The sequence below is a fragment of the Schistocerca cancellata genome, chromosome 8, assembly GCF_023864275.1.
Source record: "Schistocerca cancellata isolate TAMUIC-IGC-003103 chromosome 8, iqSchCanc2.1, whole genome shotgun sequence".
In the NCBI taxonomy this organism is placed as follows: domain Eukaryota; kingdom Metazoa; phylum Arthropoda; class Insecta; order Orthoptera; family Acrididae; genus Schistocerca; species Schistocerca cancellata.
This window is the reverse complement of record NC_064633.1, coordinates 7,809,747-7,827,487: the sequence shown is the minus strand read 5'-3', so window position 1 is coordinate 7,827,487 and position 17,741 is coordinate 7,809,747. Positions and strand designations below refer to the sequence as shown.

Genomic DNA, 17,741 nt, shown 5'->3' with positions numbered 1-17,741 from the left:
AATAAAGAGAAGAAAAAGAAATTGGATTGGGCATATATTAAGAAAGAATGACGGACTGATAAAAACAGTTTTAGAAGGTTATGTAGAAGGGAAAAGGAAGCGAGGAAGGAAGAGATTCCAGATACTGGATGACATGATGGACGGTACAACATACAGCAGCCTTAAGAAGGAAGCAATGGATCGCAGAAAATGGAGAGGCAAAGGACCTGCTAATATAGCAGATAACTGATGATGATGATGTCCACATGGCCGATTTTGCGATATTAGGTTTTACAAATAAATAATTTTACGGTCAAGTGGTGACCACAGTGACATTTACGAAATTTTACATGACTGAACACCAGCTACGAGACATTATTATTATTATTATTATTATTATAAATTGAGATTTCTGGGATACCTTTCTTTGCAATGTCACAAAAACGTTTGAAGTGCACACTTTACCACCAGACTACAAGGCACACCAATAAAGTGTAACTGGAAAATATTATCTAATATAGTACATATTGAGCAAAGTAGGACTGCTGATTTTCGTGCCATATTTTCGCTATTCGAATTCACTACCAGGCCACTATGAACGCTGTCGTTTTCTGTATCCGTATCGAAACAAGGACCATGCACTTTTCATATCTGGTGTTCCGTAGTGTACAGAACCTGTGAAGTTGCTTGGCTCGCTGTTCGCCGTGCTTCTGCCAGGCGGTCGACAGAACGTTTATAAGATCGTCATGTTCTAAGTGTTGTCTTTACTGTTAAGTAACTATATTTCTTAAAGCGTATTATTGGCACAACTCTGTAGGGATCTGTTATGAAGCCAGCTGTCAGTGTGAATTGCATATTGTTTATACGAGTATGCTGCAATAGCTTTCATCCCAGTTTTAGTTTTGTTTAAATGTAGGTAACATGGTGTTTTGAGAGAAACCAGCCGCGACGACAGCAATGTGTATGAATACAAATAAGAATGCCATGATAAATGTGTAGTGGTTTCTTATTACTATTGACAAGAATCAGGTGTGAGGCGCGTATCTCTTTTTTCTTTTTTAAAAAAAAAAATATGGAGTTCATTGTAGCAACAGTAATGTTCCCACAACCCTGTGGGAAGTAAAACAATTCGCTGTGAGACCTGAAGGAATTCTTTGCACAAATCGGTAAGTTTAATCGCTGGGTTTCAACCACACAGTTTCATGCCAGAGATCTGAAAACCGATTACGACCGTCTTTCGACTGATAACAAACAAGACCTGTATTGTTTGAACAAAGCTCGACTGCGATGAATTAAAATACACGCAAAATGAGACTTTTATTTATAGACTATTCTGTAATTCAGTTTATATACGAATCTCGTACCGAATGCGTTAACTAAAACTTGATGAGTGAAGCATTAAAAATCAACTTGCAAATTAAATCATTTAGAATACAGACGCTGTGCCTATTTATAATTGCAGAACTATCGTGATTACGACGAAAGTGTTCCGTTTCCTTTAAAGAAAGCAGAACAGGTACTGGAACACAAGAAGTTAAGGTTTACGGTGACTGACGTAAAGTCTGTAGCGGCCTGTAATTGCGCGGCAGCAAGGACAAGAGAGTATAAATATTATTGTATACTCCATGGAGCAATCAAGCTGCACGCCGCTGTGTTGATTCTTTTGTCGCGTGGCTGCAGACGCAGGGTTGTATCAGCAGCCCTTTGGGGGTGCTGGTTGTACTTAGTCACATTTATTGGGGAGCGCGTGCGGAAGGGTCAGGCGGAGCTGATCTGGCAACAGCGCTCTGTGACGTCAAACCAAGGTCGAAGCAGCTGCAGGCTTCGTGGCGCAGACCGCAGAAGCTCCGTAGCAGCGAGACCGCGAATACCGCTATTTGTTCGAAGGTAAGGTGGCTGATGTGTGACCTATTCTCGAGATTCTGGCAGCGAAGACTGTCTTACGTTGTCGTGTTTGTGATTTGTTGTTAGCTCCTACCACAGGAACGTAGAAGTGCTGTTACTAGATTACAAATTAAGAGTAGGATCGTTACGAAAAGCATATAAGATTGCTTGTCATGCGTTTAATAATTCATTAGTGAGTCATCACGTATTTAACGCTGAAAATGTAAGGAAGGTAAATATGGAAAGAACGGAAAATGGCGCTGTGTTCAGTTGCGAAACATTCAAATCAGTAGGCGTTTCGTTCTTTCTCAAAATCGCAAATACAGGTTTTCTTAATATGTTCAATGGACCACTTTGTTGAAACGTATTTTCGCCGGGCGCAACTTTACGAAAATGACTATTTCATATACCTATTTCGTTAAAAATAAATTTCGAAATTAACACGGAAGTTATTATAATAATTTAAATTAACATGAGTAGGACTTTATTGCTTAAGAATGGGAAAGGCAACTATTAACATGTAGCGGACTTTATGGTGTGGAGCATAGAAACACGTAACGGGGGAACAGTATCCACACAAGCTTCAGAGCTTTTCCTCGTTCTGTATGTAGTAAAAGTATGTACATGAACCCAAATACATACGGACTGGCCGCAGGGGTGTAAGTTTGTGTGTGTGTGTGTGTGTGTGTGTGTGTGTGTGTGTGTGTGTGTGTGTGTATTCATACTTTTACTGACCCACCTCTCACTTAGATATTTAATCTGTTCATGTAGAAAGTAATGACTGAAAGGTACGTTCAAATTTTTGTGGTGCTGAGTAGTGTATACATACCTCCATTCCAGCCTCCTCCGCCTTCTAAAATGACTTGTAATGTGAGTAAGCAATAAAGCTCATTTGAATGCATGCAAATTGTCCCGTATGCTCTTTTCCTCGAAAGCAAAAATTTTTTTCGTGTCCAATAAATATATTTGATTGCTCTAAAGGTTTAATATTAGTAAAAATATTGCTTAAATAGGTAATAGCCAAGGTCTGTCACCGTTGTTTTCAGTTCGAAATTATTCTAAGAAGAAAGCACGCGCCTCTTCCCACACTTCGGTGATAGACTAATTTTCATGAGATAATCTCGTAACACAGTGAGTTAAAAATGTGTGTGCACTTAGTCATGTCCTCGCATTTCTCTTGGACTCTTGAATAAATTATTTAGTGGGCGAAGTTTTATGTATGTGATTGTGATGTCATTAAGAGCATTTTTTATAACTTAGCAATAATTGTTCTGCAGGAAATGCCATCAGTCAGTGGCTACTAGAACACTTCCTTTAAATATTTTTGTGTACAGCCCAATTATGTTACTCATGACCTATTGGTATAGGTATGAATGAAGGTGTCACATTGAATTTTATCTTCTAGAAAAGAATTTAGGGGACAAAATATTTCAAAGCAGACACTTTATAAAAAACCGCATAAAAGATCCTCCACCGTTTTTGTTCTACCAAACTATTGCACTTAAACTTAAGAGTCCAGCTTCATTGTTATATTCAGCCATTCGTAATGGAAATTTGCATTATTTGAAACGAAAAGATTATTCTTTATATTCCGTAAACCAGAGGTATGTTGATTCGAAAGTGGGATCTTAGGTATTTCTTTTGCTGTCTGGTCTGCGATAAATGCAGCTGTACTCAGTATGTGCCTCAATCGTACAAACGATCAGATTAACGAAAGTCAGGGTCAGCTGTTCAGTTTTTCGATAGAGGCGTCAGTTTTAACGTTTCTAAGTTTCGGAAAAAGGCATGAAAGTTTGATGAAACCCGTGAATGATCTCAGCGGAGCACACAGTTTAAGAAACATTGTTTTATCCTTGCACCACGTTTTCCATGATGTGTAATACCAAGGCGTTCCATATATCCCACAAAAAATTAAGAAAGAGAAATTTCAATTGTCGACTTTTATTCACAACACCCATAAAAAAAAGATATTGCGTGCGTGTGTGTGCGCGCGCGCGCGGTGCTGTCACTGACATAATCGAAGATCGTGCATTGACGATACTGATAACCCCACATATCATAAACCACTGGTGCGATATTAACCAAACTTGTACTCGTATCCTGTTCTGTCTTGCAACAATCGCCGTGGTGGTAAGAACCACCTACCTAACATCCATCGGGAGAGAAGTCATAAACATTGAGATGCGTGAATATTTTCCGCGTCTGACATGAATTTTTGATACACACGCACACTTTTTCTACTGGGACACAAAACAGTTGAATCAGCTTAAGGAAATACTCCACACGTAGCAGCGTTTTTGACAGTTTTGACAGCTTTCAGCTGCGAAGCACAAACGGCTGTAAATGAAATAAATAGCCGTCTATTTGCTATGATGAGGCAATACCATAGACTATAACAAAATAGCGTTCTAGAGACGCGAAGCAGCTGTGAAGTCACATTTTTCAACGCTGACTCAGGGCTAATTTTTACTGAAAAAATTGAGTTACTGGATCTGTTGTAAGAAATCATTAAAAACAAGTTTTCGAATTTTTAAAATACACACCGACAGAAAAAATCAACACCAATAATAATAATAATAATAATAATAATAATGAAATTCCGGAAATACATTTGTTTACGTAGCATATTTAAGTGATTAACATTGCAAAATCAAGTTAATGAAAGAACGAGATAAGCCATTGCAAATGTGAAATTCTGGTACGTTAATAACCGGTGTAACCGCCAAAATGTTGAATACAAGCATGCAAAAGTGCAGGCATTGTGTTGTAGAGGTGCCGGATGTCAGTTTGTGGGCTGGAGTTCCATGCCTGTTGCACTTGGTACGGTTAATGCTGGTTGTTGATGATGCTGTAGTTGTCATCCGATGATGTTCCATATGTGCTCGACTGGAGACAAACTGATGATAGAGCAGGCGAAGCGCACATGTCGACATGCCCTAGTGCATGTTGTGTTAAAACAGTCGTATGAGGGCGGGCGTTATCCTGTTGGAAAACACCCACTACAGTGCTGTTGATGAATAGCAGCACAACAGATCGAATCAGCAGATTGACGTACAAATTTGTATAAAGGGTGCATGGGGTAACCGAGTGTGCGCGCCTGCTGTCATATGAAATCGCACCCCAGGCCATAACTCCAGCGGGAGGTAAAATCTGTCTAGCACACAGACAGGTTGGTTGCAGGCTCTCAACTGGCCTACTTGTAACCAACGCACGGCCATCACTGGCACCGAGGCAGAACCAGCTTTCATCAGAAAACACGTGAGATCCCCACAGTACCCTCTAATGGGCTCTCGCACCATCAAAGTCGCAGATGGCGGTGGTTTGGGGTCAGTGGAATGCTAGCAACAGGGCGTCTTGCTCGGAGCTCTGTTTCAAGTAACAGATTATTAACAGTTCATTGTCACTGTGGTGCCAACTGCTGCCGTAGATGCGTCAGAGCCACGCGCCGAAACGATGGTCTTCCGTATCGGTAATTCTAACTGGCCGTCGGGAGCCCGGTTGCCAGTTGTCGGGTACAATGGCCGCATTCCCGCCGAGTGTTTCTGCGATATCGTAGGCGCATCGAGCTTCTCGTATCCGTCTTATATGACCGTTTTCAAAGTAAGATGTTGATAATGGCGTCTCATTCTCCTTAAAGGCACTCTTGACTAACATCGGCTCGCCATGTCCAATCTCAAGCCTAACTAACGCTCACGACGGTTACGTCGTGTGTGTAAAGCAAACTTGACTTGCATCCTCATAACTGCGCTGCTAGCGCCACTTTTATGCGAGACATGAATAGCCGTCATTTTTCAGATGTGGAAACACATCTACCAACTTTCGTTATTTATTTATTTACACGTCAAGTTCCGTAGGACCAAATTGAGGAGCAAATCTCAAAGGTCATGGAACGTGTCAGTACATGAAATTACAACATAAAAGTAATAACAGATAAAAATAAAAGTTTATGAACCCGAAAAAAGTGAAGCCACGAGTTTAAGTAAGCGCAGTCAACAATACAACAAGAAACAGTTTAATTTTTCAAGGAACTCCTCGACAGCAGTAGGAGTGAGCCATCAGGAAATTATTCAATTTAGATTTGAAATCGCGTGGATTACTGCTAAGATTTTTGAATTCTGTGGTAGCTTATTGAAAATGGATGCAGCAGTATACTGTACACGTTTCTGCACTTGTCAAGGAAATCCGATCGAAATGCAGGTTTAATTTCTGCCGAGTAATAATTGAGTGAAAGCTGCTTATTCTTGGAATAAGCTAATGTTGTTAACAGTTGACAGTAGGGAATATATATGTTGAGAGGCCAATGTCAGAAAACTCACTCGTGAACAGTGATCCAAGAGGTTCGTGAACTTACACCACTCATTGCGCGAACCGCCTGTTTCTGAGCAAAAAATATCTAAAAATGTACCCTTTTAGAATGGGAAGAGTTACTCAAAGATCTAATACCATACGACGTAAGCGAATGAAAATAAACAAAGTAGACTTAATTTTCGTGTCGAACGATCACTTACATCAGAGGTCGTTAGAATAGTAAAAGTGGCAGCATTAAGTCTGAACAAGATCCTGTACATGGGCTTTCCACGACAGTTTACTATCTGAACACCTATAAATCTGAACTGTTCCGTTTCACTAGTCATGTACCGATTCTGTGAAATTAAAATGTCTTTTTTTTTAAATTGTGTGTTAGAAACTGTAAAAACTAAGTCATACTGTGATTTAGCGTTAGTTTATTTTCTAAAAGCTCTGTACTTATGTCATGAACTGCACTATTTGAAACAGAGCCAACGTTGCACAAAACATCATTTGCTATCAAGCTAGTGTCATCAGAGAACAGAAATATTTTAGTGTTACCTGTAAGACTAAAGGCATATCATTTATATAAATAAGGAACAAGTGTCCCAACGCTGATCCCTCGGGCACCCTCCATTTGACCGTACCCCACTGACCTCACATCACAGCCATTCTTAACACTGTGAATAATAACCTTTTGTTGTCTTTGATAAAGTAAGAGGTGAACCGATGGTGAGCTACTCCCCGTATTCCGTAATGGTCCAACTTCTGGAGCAATATTTTGTGATCAACACAATCAAACGCCTTAGTTAAACCAAAAAATATGCCTTGCGTTCCACCTTTTGTTTAACCCATCCAGTACCTCACAGAGAAAAGAGAATATTATCAGTTGTTAGACGACTTCTAAAGCCGAAATGTACATTTGATAGCAAATCGTGTGATATACAGTGATCAATTACCCTTACATACGTAGCCTTTTCAGTAACTTCAGCAAACACTAATGTCATAGATATAGCTCTGAAATTGTCTGCATTATCCATTTCTCCATTTTTATAAAGCGGCTTTACTACTGAGCACTTTAATCGTTGGGAGACTGACCATTCCTAAAGAAAGAATTAAAACTCCGTGGTGTTATTTTCTTCCGTCAGTGTGTAAAATACACGACTAGATTACAATAGTTTCAAAAGGTGACCATGAAGTACTCCCCCTTTCCCTTGGTATTGCGAGGTTAGGAAAGTTGTAACTATATGGCGTTTTTGGCTTGTTTTTATCAACCAATCACAACACAGGGCACGTGACATGCGAACGATTTTGTGATGGAGAAACTGAACAACGACCTTACTCCATTTTTCAGTTTTCTGTAATTAAGTTTGTAGCAGTAATTTAGTACCTGATGGACCAAGAGTGATTTCATAAGAGTCTGTCATGCGATTCGTGCAGTATGACATAAATTCTTCAGTGTGTCCTGTGGTGACGTGTGCCCCGTATTGGGATGGGCTGATGAACAGCTGGTGTGCTGGACGCAAATTATGTGAGCACAACAGCTCCACAAATGGCACAATAAAATCACTACAAGAAAGCGGCACTTGCGTGCAGATCATTTAGTATTTGGTCGCTATCCTTTTGATACTCGACGTGTTTCCCCGGATAAGTATAAATTCCACATGACCAACGAAAAAAATTGCACACAATAGTTAGGTACATCCAGGAGATTCGTCACGTTCCTATCTTCAGACTGCTTGATCATTGCGATCAATCAGCGACAGATCGCTCCGATCTGAGATTTGCCGCCAAAGTGCGAAATTTGGGCATATCACGCGACATGGCGACGGATTCCTATGATCCATCGCACGTGTTGAGACCTCACGAGAAACCTGTCTGCCGTTGATACATGGTGTGGTACATTCGTACTACCTACTTCTAAATGTCACAATATCGGCATCTTCAGAAGAGATAGAGATTGAAACTAAATCAGGAAGGCGATTAGCGCTGTCTGTTGCACGCTTACAGAACCCAGCAGATCACAACTTAATCGCAAAGTTTGACTGTTCGGCGTATGCACTCGGCGAAAGTAGAAACATTGTTCCGAGTTTTACAATTATGAGGCTAAATATACCGTTGGCAATGTGCAAAAGGTAGGTAGTAAAATTGACGTTCAACATTTGGTAAATTATAAATTCGTACCATTCGGTAGTTCCAGCCTACATACAAGCGTTAGAGAAACTGTGGACATCGTGAAGAATTTAATAAAGTAAGAAATAGAACAAGGCCCAAATACGTGAGCTCATGGGCTTGTTAGAATTCACCATACAGTAACTTCTAATATCAAAACTAAGTATGTTCTCAATGAGATGGGGTTGCTATGGAGAACGGTGTGACGTAAACAGTAGCAGTTATATTCGTAAACGACCTGGAATGTGGATTTTTAACAAGTTTGTATCAGGTCGCTATCTTGCCTGTCTGTTAGATACAAATTTTGCAATTGGTTTCAAACTCTGTTCCCAATGAAAGGCGTCACACTTTTAGCATAGCTCAGAACTGGGTTACCGTGCAGTGTGAACTTTCTTGTCCGGTGTGTGGCGGAGGGTACTTTGTGTGCCACTACTTGTCTCTTCCTGTTCCAGTCGCGAATGTTTCGCGGTAAGCCTACGTTCGAGCTAGACTTCCTTCACTAACAGGGGAACCTCCCCATCGCACCCTCCTCAGATTTAGTTATACGTTGGCACAGTGGATAGGCCTCGAAAAACTGAACACAGATCAATCGAGAAAACAGGAAGAAGTTGTGTGGAGCTATGAAAAAAATAAGCAAAATATGCAAACTGAGTAGTCCATGTGGAAGATAGGCAACATCAAGGACAGTGAGAGCACCGCGGGACCGTGGTTAGCGTGAGCAGCTGCGGAACGAGAGGTGCTTGGAAATTTTAAATTTTAATTTTTTATAAATCAACGTCGCTCTCCAAACTTCCAGGACATGTTCAGATTTGCTTTGACATATGCAGGATTTGACGGTCTACGCACGGAAAAATCTGAAAACGTTAAAAACATGTGTTTTGACAGAGCACAGGGAAAACTGTGCGACTGTGAAACTGTTGCAGTCATTTGTTGCAGTTTGTGACAAACTCTTGTTTTCATCACATTTTTGGGAGTGATTATCACATCCACAAGAAAATCTAAATCGGGCAAGGTAGAAGAATCTTCTTACCCATACGCCAAGTGTAAAAGTTAGGTGGGTCGACAACATATTCCTGTCATGTGACGCACATGCCGTCACCAGTGTCGTATAGAATATATCAGACACGTTTTCCTGTGGAGGAATCGGTTGACCTATGACTTAGCGATCAAATGTTTTCGGTTCCCATTGGAGAGGCACGTCCTTTCGTCTACTAATCGCACGGTTTTGCGGTGCGGTCGCAAAACACACACTAAACTTATTACAGTGAACAGAGACGTCAATGAACGGACAGATCATAACTTTGCTAAAATAAACTTTTCACTCGCCGGAGTACTTGAACCTAGGACTCTCGTATTGCAGTTACGCTAACCATGGGACCACAGCGCTCCTGAGCTCACATTATCTTTGATGTTGCTTATCTTGCACATGGACTACTCAGTTTGTATATTTTGCTTATTTTTTTCATAGTTCCACACGACTTCTTCCTGTTTTCTCAATTGATGTATATTCAGTTTTTCAAGGCCTATCCACTGTGCCAACTTATAACTAAATCTGAGGGGGGTGCGATAGGGAGGTTCCCTTGTAAGTAATTTGTACTGGTATCTATGGTAGTAATATCTAGGCTAGCTAGATATGTCACTAGTAATAACAACCATATGTAAGTGGCCCATGAGTTCATACTTTCTTTTACGGTGTAGGTAGTAGGAAATTGGTAATGTTTGCAGAAAAAACGGTTCAGCTCGTTAGCTAGCAATAATCCAGGGAGCCAGTGCTGGTAATTACCGCTCGTAGAGAATAATTTGGTTTATGCACCTTAAGGGAACCTCTTAGCGTCGGAATTTTCTGATTCATTGCTGTAAACATTCTTTAAATGGTGCAAACGTTATGTATATTACTGAATGTGTTTTGATGTCAGCTTCGAATTAAAGGGACACGCTAATACAGTATCCCCACAAAGAAACTCGTGGGCTTTCTGTGTGTAACAGGTCTCTTAACTGTCAGGTCTGTCCTTTATCAGCCAGTGTGATAAGAGTCTGGTTATCTTTGAGTCTCTTATTGACGTTCCGTACTATCTGCTGGTCTTTTGTGCGAGCGTGTTGACTTTTTTTGTTTCCAAGTTACCACGAAACTGTGCGTCCTGTTCAGAAAATTCCGTTTCTGGCCGTGCTTAAAGGTAACGTGATTTTTGTTGGAAGCATAAAGTTTAGACTGGTCAAGGGCAGTAGTAGTTTAAGCCGGTAGTGTAGTTGGAGTTTTATAATCAAAAGTGGAGGGCGTATTGTAAGACACGGCCTTATCAGCTGGTCTGTTTCGTCACAACGGAAATAAATATTGGTATGGTTGTCCATCTTATTATAAAAAGTGGGAATTACTAGTAGGCGCATCAAACGATTGTGGTCTGTAAATTCTCCGGCCCAGTTTTCTAAACTTCCACTCATATGTAGCATTATATTTCTTCCCTCTTCTCCTCTGCATGTGTTTTGTACATCTAAAGATGGGATTTTAGTATTTCTAAACCGGTCGTGGTTTGAATAAATATTTAGTAAAACGGAAGTGGATCTCTTTAAATTCAGTTGCGAATGCCTTACATGACAGATCTTGGTCAGAACTAAATGCAGTTCCGGATCTTAAACAGTCTGTATATGGGAACATCGACAGTTTAATAATTTTCATTGCGGTAGGGTCTGCAGCGCTACGGCAGATTTTCTGAATATGTCATGATGCCTTCAGCTGCCATTCTCTTTATTTCATGCATGCCAAATAAAGAAAATGGCAACCGAAAGCATCACGAAATCATTAAAAAATAGATTAAATGTGTTGTTCGTATAATGCCAAGCTGAAGTTGCGTGCTTTTAATTTCCTCCTTGACTGACGATGTGTATCGTACTAATAACGAATTCCAATCAGAATTAAGACTGTAAAAGTATTTACACTGACAAGGATAGGTACCGTTTATAGAATAGTTTCTGTTGGATAATAAGTTAGTTCATTTGATGAAAGAACAGAGAAATTGGAGTTATTGTAATGGGTGAAAAATATATTTCCGTTACTTGATCGCAGACATGTCGAGTCACATTGTGACTGTCAAAAGCATGAATAACCACATTCCGCAGTGCCAACCGCTGCAAGACGTGCAGGAACAGTCAGGTTCTGCAAGGTACCGTGCCATACCGACTTAGGTAGCACCGTTATTTCCCATATTAACGCAATGATCACATTCGGCACATTTAGCTGAAACTTTCGTCCAAATATAAAGCATTGGTATTTTGTTTCTTTCTGAGAACTTACATTGCCTTTTTCTGCCGTCAGTGCTACACTGCCGGGAAAAAAATTAGTACACCTGGAAAGACGTAGATTTTGATTGGCATACGCTACGTGGGGATTAGTAGACGTACTGATAATGGTTTCAACGTCGTCCGCCAACAGATAACGTAGTGCCATAGATATGAGCCCCATCTGGTTCTACCCTTTAATAGGGAATGCTCGCAACCAGGAGGCTCAATGTGGTGAAAAATTGTGAAGCAAACAGGTAACCATGCCACAGAGATGCATTCGTGCTTCCTACAGGCAACTGACAGACTTGGAAAGGGGTCAAATTGTGGCCTTCAGAATGGCGGGATGGTCCTCCTTTCGGAGAACTGCCACAGAAGTTGGACGTGCTGCGTTAGTTGTACAACGATGCTGGTATCAGCGAACATTCTCGCTGGACGTGGTTCTGGACGTCCACACAGCACTGAAACTCGCCACGATCGTCGTATTATTATGGCAGCTGTGGCACATACCACTGCACAGTGTGTTTGTGAGCCAAGGCATGTCAACACGAACTGTTGCGAACCGGTTTATTAGCAGTGGGGCTACGGGGACTTACTCCTCTAACCCGTCTTCCACTCTCGCCACAGCATCAACGTGCACATCTCGATCTGAGGATCGCCTGGAAGATGGAATGGCGTGCCGTGGTCTTCAGCGATGGAATCAGTTTCTGCCTGCAAGCAAGTCATGGTACTTCCTGGCAGATTAAAACTGTGTGCCGGACCGACACTCTTACTCGGGACCTTTGCCGGTCACGGGCAAGTGCTCTACCATCTGAGATACCCAAGCATCCTCACAGCTTAACTTTCGCCAGTACCTCGTCTCCTACTTTCCAAACTTCACAGAAGCTCTTCTGCGAACCATGCAGAACTAGCACTCCTGGGAGAAAGGCAGTTTTAATCTGCCAGGAAGTTTCATATCAGCGCAAACTCCGCTGCAGAGTGAAAATCTCATTTTGGAAGTCATGGTACAGTACATATGCCTGGTGAGCGCTATTTCGTTGACCGCATTCGTCCAAAACACACTGGCCGCCCCCAGTGCTTACGGTCGGGGGTACGATAACCTGCAACTCTTGTTAACGTTTGGTGTTTCTGGAGGGGGCGCAAACCAGCGTTCGGGACGTCGAGAATGTTATTAGACCCATTCTTTAGCCGTTCTTGCAACAGGGAAGTGATGTGGTATTCCAACAGGATAATGCTCGTATTATGACGACGAACGAGTCGTCGCAAATGTTGACTGGTGGACAATGCTAAATAGAAACATATAAATCACAGGAGGTTTGTCGGTAACCTTGACAAGGTGCTGGCTGCATGGTCTGGATCTGCAACGGCTAAAATCATTAGAAGTCGTTGGTAAAAAATAATATATATTGTACTTCACTGGTTGTACAGGATTCTTCTTGGCTGTATACATATAATTGTAAACAGATAGCTATTGAGGCCTCACCTAGGCCATACGTGACTAATCGCCTTGTTAGAGGTTGTTTCCTATCAGCTGAAGGCTATGCTACTTTACTAATCGACGTCCCGAGCAAGAGTGGACGAGAGCTTGCTAGAAACTTGATACAAGCGGGGCTGGTCGCGACTCGCGGGTCCAACGATACTAATACGGACCGCGGTCGATAACTGCAACCCCTAAAAAGTGTGGTATCGAACGTTGACACCACAATTTGCCCACACACTGCCCGTGAAACTCAACTTGCTCTCAAAGACGTGGAGCAACTTCCTTGACCAGTGTGGTCTCCAGTCGAGAAAGCGTGGGAAACAGGTTGAGCAGGCGTGGCATAACGTAGCCCAGGGGAGTATTCAGCATCGGAACGATCGATTGGATGGCAGTCAGCGCCTGCAGGAGGTTACAGCACGTACCGATACGGGTGTTTCAGCGTGGGACGATACCTGGTACATCGGAACAGCCTGTGCTTACTGATCTGTACATGTAATCATTTGATGCATTGTTGCAACAATAAAACTTGAGTGAATTGGGAGACTTAAGAGTGTACTATTTTTTCCGGCAGTGAATGTAACTTAGAAGACGACATACTTCAAATCAGAATTAACTAAGAAACTTTTGTTTCAGACCGTGGAAATATGAAGGCAGTGCTACATAGACTGAAATATCTCGAATCCAGATATTGCGTACATACACTATGAAAATACCTCGAATCGAGATATCGTGTACGTCTACTATGAATGGAACGTTTCTCAGACAATTACGCCATTGTTAGTAGTGCTTGTGAAAAAATACACAGCCAATTGTGTGCAGCTTATACTTTAGTCCAGTTCTGCAACACTGAAATTCGTCAGATTATGAACTTGTTGCCAAAAAACAGGACATTTTCAAATAAATTCCGGCCGGACATTATAAAAAGCATCGAAAAGCCGGACGGTTAGTAACCATAGTTAGTCAACGCCTCTGGGTTCCTGATGCTAGGTGGTTTTGAGTGCACGTGACACAATACAATGTTGCGGTGAATGATTAAATCTTTGACAGCTGTGACAAATGTAAGGATTGTTATTTATATGTATCTGTCCGCTCTGTAGCATTACCGCCTACCACGCAGGGGGGCCCGGGTTCGATTCCCTGTAGGGGTCTGGGTGTTGTGTGTCCATTACCATTTTCATCAACATTGACACCCAAGTCGCCGAAGTGATGTCAACTAAAAAGACTTGCAATACGGCGGCCGAACCCCGAAGGGGGTATCACGGCCAATAAATGCCATACGATCATTTCATTTCATTTATATGTATCTACAGTTACAGTCGAAAAGTGATATCTTCACGGTAAATGATGACAGCCAAAACAGTTGCAGGATAAAGATTTATTAAAAATTCTTGACCAAGGTTTCGTGTACTTCATCAGAAGTAAAAAATCTAAAATTACATCCTGCAGTGGAGATTAATGAAACAATTGGGCCAAAAGCGTCGTCAGTAGTTAAGACATCTCTATTTGTACAACATGATTATGGACACAGGGTCAATGCGAAAATCTTTATCCTGCAACTGTTTTGGCTGTCATCATTTATCGTGAAGAATTTTAACAGTTGCTGTTTCAGCCATGTTTAAAATCCTGAAATGTGATATAACTATTGCCGGCAGTATGTGTGCAACATATGCACTTCGTGTTAATACGTATCACCGCGCACCGCGCGGGTAGCACCGAGTATCCACTGCCGGATGACTTGTCTGGTACAGTAGTGGTAAAAATTATACAGACGTTCCTCGTCAGACTGTCAGCGAAAAAGATATCAAAATTCCGACAGTAGTTCTTGAGATCAGCCTTCCAATTTCTGATATGTATAGCTGCAAAGGATACCATCGTTCGTCATATCGCGAGGGCATTTGTACTAGAGAACGTATGTCCTCGATTTTTAAACATGTCCTCGGTTGTTGTGATTGGTAGGACACTTACGATTAATTTCAGAGGTCTATTAGTATGACTAAATTCGAAAGTATTGAATTCGGCATGGTTCTCTTCCAAGCAACCAACAAAATTTTCTGTAATCGTTAAGCGGGTCTGTCGGAATGCTTACCGCATCACGTTGTGATCTAACCAAATACGGATGGAGCAAGTATGCTATCTATAGTACGGTTTCCCAAACCGGGAAGTGAACAGGTGCTCCACGAAAAACTGTTAATACCAAGGCTGTTTTTCGGCATATTTCTTTTTTAAAAAATTGTCAGTTAAGATTTAAAATTGAAGGAATCACTCCATAAAAGTTTTTCATTTTTTGAAATTTTATTGTTTATTAACTTTCAAAATAAAGGCATGCCATCACATAACCAGGATTCTCGAAGCTTTGTCAGACGAAAAGTGAGGGAATCCCTGCTCTCGAGGAGGGCTCGGCAAGTAGAACGAGCCGGCGTGCGGGCGCTCGCAGAGGCTGGCGGTGCCAGCCCGCGACTCCACCCCCCCCCCCTGCCCACGCCTCCTTCCCCCGCCCTCGCCTCCTTCCCAAGCCACACACACACACGTGCGCGCGCGCGCGCGCGCGCGCGCACACACACCTTCACCCCTCCTCTGCAGCTGCGGATTCCCCCTCCGGCACCCGTACCCTCCAACCACCACGCATCTAAAACCGACACGCGTGCAGCAGTGCTGCCTGTTGACTGTGAGGCGTTGAAATTGTCTATGTTAAGATCTCGTTTGTAGTAATAAGACATACGTAATGAAAATAAGTCGCTAAAGAGCGAAGAGCCTAAAAACGAAAATCTAATAAATTCTACGGCCACATGTGCTATTTTTGCAGCGGATTACGAGCTGGAAAAATGCGTCAAGAGTCAAACCCAACATTTCTGAGTGTAATAGATGTTGGGTAGCAAGTCCTCTCAATCCCCCCTCCCCTTGCCCCTCCACAGTATCCCAGCGCCCATCATCACAGTTTTAAAAGAAAAACCATTTTCTTTGAACACATTTATAAAATGACGAAAGATGAATATTTAGTTTCTGTAGTGCCTTACGAAACCACGAAATGAGTCAATGAGAAAACTGGTATTGCTTATTTCTAAAAACCGTTTTTTTACGGAATTATGCCGTAATTCTCAGCCTATAACGAGTACCACCTAAAACTACTGTGGAAAAAAAGAAAGCTATCCACACTGAGCGTAGACACTTGCAACAAAACATCAATTCTCTCTCTAGCGACATGTTTCATCCTCATCCTGCACCGCTTTTAAAACCAACCAAATTAAAATGTGTGCGCAATAGTTAGGCCTACTGTCCGTAAATCACTTGACTGCACTCCTTACTTGAGAAATGGCAGAAACTGGAAAACGTTTGGCCGTCAGTGTATTGTCTGACCACTGGTATTAATAATAATAATAATAATAATAATAATAATAAACCCCGTGGAGGCCCGGGAAAAGAATAGGCCTCCGGTATGTTCTGCCAGTCGTAAAAGGCGACGAAAAGAACAAACCACTAATAGGGCTAACCCCCCTTTTAGTGTGATTACTTGGTTCAGGACAGAACTAAAGAAGCCTCGGACAAGCGCCGTCATGGTCGGGGACGACGCTTGAACCCTATGCCCGCCCACAATGGTAACGACACTGCTAGCCAACTGGAAAATGATTTAAATCCGAATAGAGGTGTTTTGCAGGATATGCTTCCTGCAACCACCCTAGAAGGAAAACAGACAGAGGATGAGATGGTCAGATGAAGTTAATCGACACCTCATGTTCTGTTATTACCAAGCAACAAACCTAGGAACCAACACAACTGGATACAGATCACAAGTATACACAACATTTATTACCAGATACCCGGAATTAAAATTAACAGAACGACGACTAGCTGATCAGATCCGTGTAATAACCAAAAATAACAGGATACCCCAGTCAGAATTAGAAAACATCAAACAACAAGTACAACAAATACTGGAACAAAATAATGTACAATCAGAAGAAGAAGAAAACACAGTAATGGACTCAAACATCCCAGAGCAAACAAACAAAGACCAACACGCATCAATTAAACAATCAGAGGAAAACAAAATCTTAACACAGCCACCAGAACAAGCACAAATAGAACACGAAGAGACACATGTGTTAGATATAGAAGAGAAATTTCAGCTGACATATATAGAATACAAAGACACAAATACAGACATTAGACCATTCTTGCATAGACCGCCAAATAACCCACAAGTCGAAACAACAATAAAAACTATCAACACAATCATACACAACAAAATAAATGAAAACACAACTATGGAAGAGTTACAACTACTGGTTTATATAGGAGCACTCACTATACTAAATATACACACTAGGCAGAGATCAGAACAAACCAACACACAGAAGAAACCCACAAAACCAGCATGGCAACACAGGTTACAGATCAGAATATAAAAACTGAGAAAAGACATTGGACAGCTAACACAATTTATAAGAAATGAAATATCAGACAAAAAACGAAAAAGGTTAGGTAAAATCTCACAACAAGAAGCAATAGAGCAATTAGATGAAAAAAAGCAGAAATTGCAAGCATTGGCCAAACGACTTAGAAGATACAAAAAAAGTGAAAATAGAAGGAAACAAAACCAAACATTCAACACAAACCAAAAGAGATTTTACCAAACAATGGATAACACACACATTAAAATAGACAATCC

The 17,741-nt window shown here is 41.4% G+C and overlaps 1 protein-coding gene across 2 annotated transcripts in view; it reads left to right on the top strand.

Annotated features, from left to right (window-relative positions):
* Positions 1-1,715: 1,715 nt before the first annotated feature.
* Positions 1,716-17,741, top strand: part of LOC126094541 (protein roadkill-like) — a 74,599-nt gene continuing 58,573 nt past the window's right edge. The window contains exon 1 of one of the 2 annotated variants that reach the window (XM_049908972.1): positions 1,716-1,866. The gene's annotated coding sequence lies outside the window, so the exon portion shown is untranslated. The remainder of the gene's footprint in view (positions 1,867-17,741) is intronic. The other variant, XM_049908971.1, reaches the window with a different exon arrangement.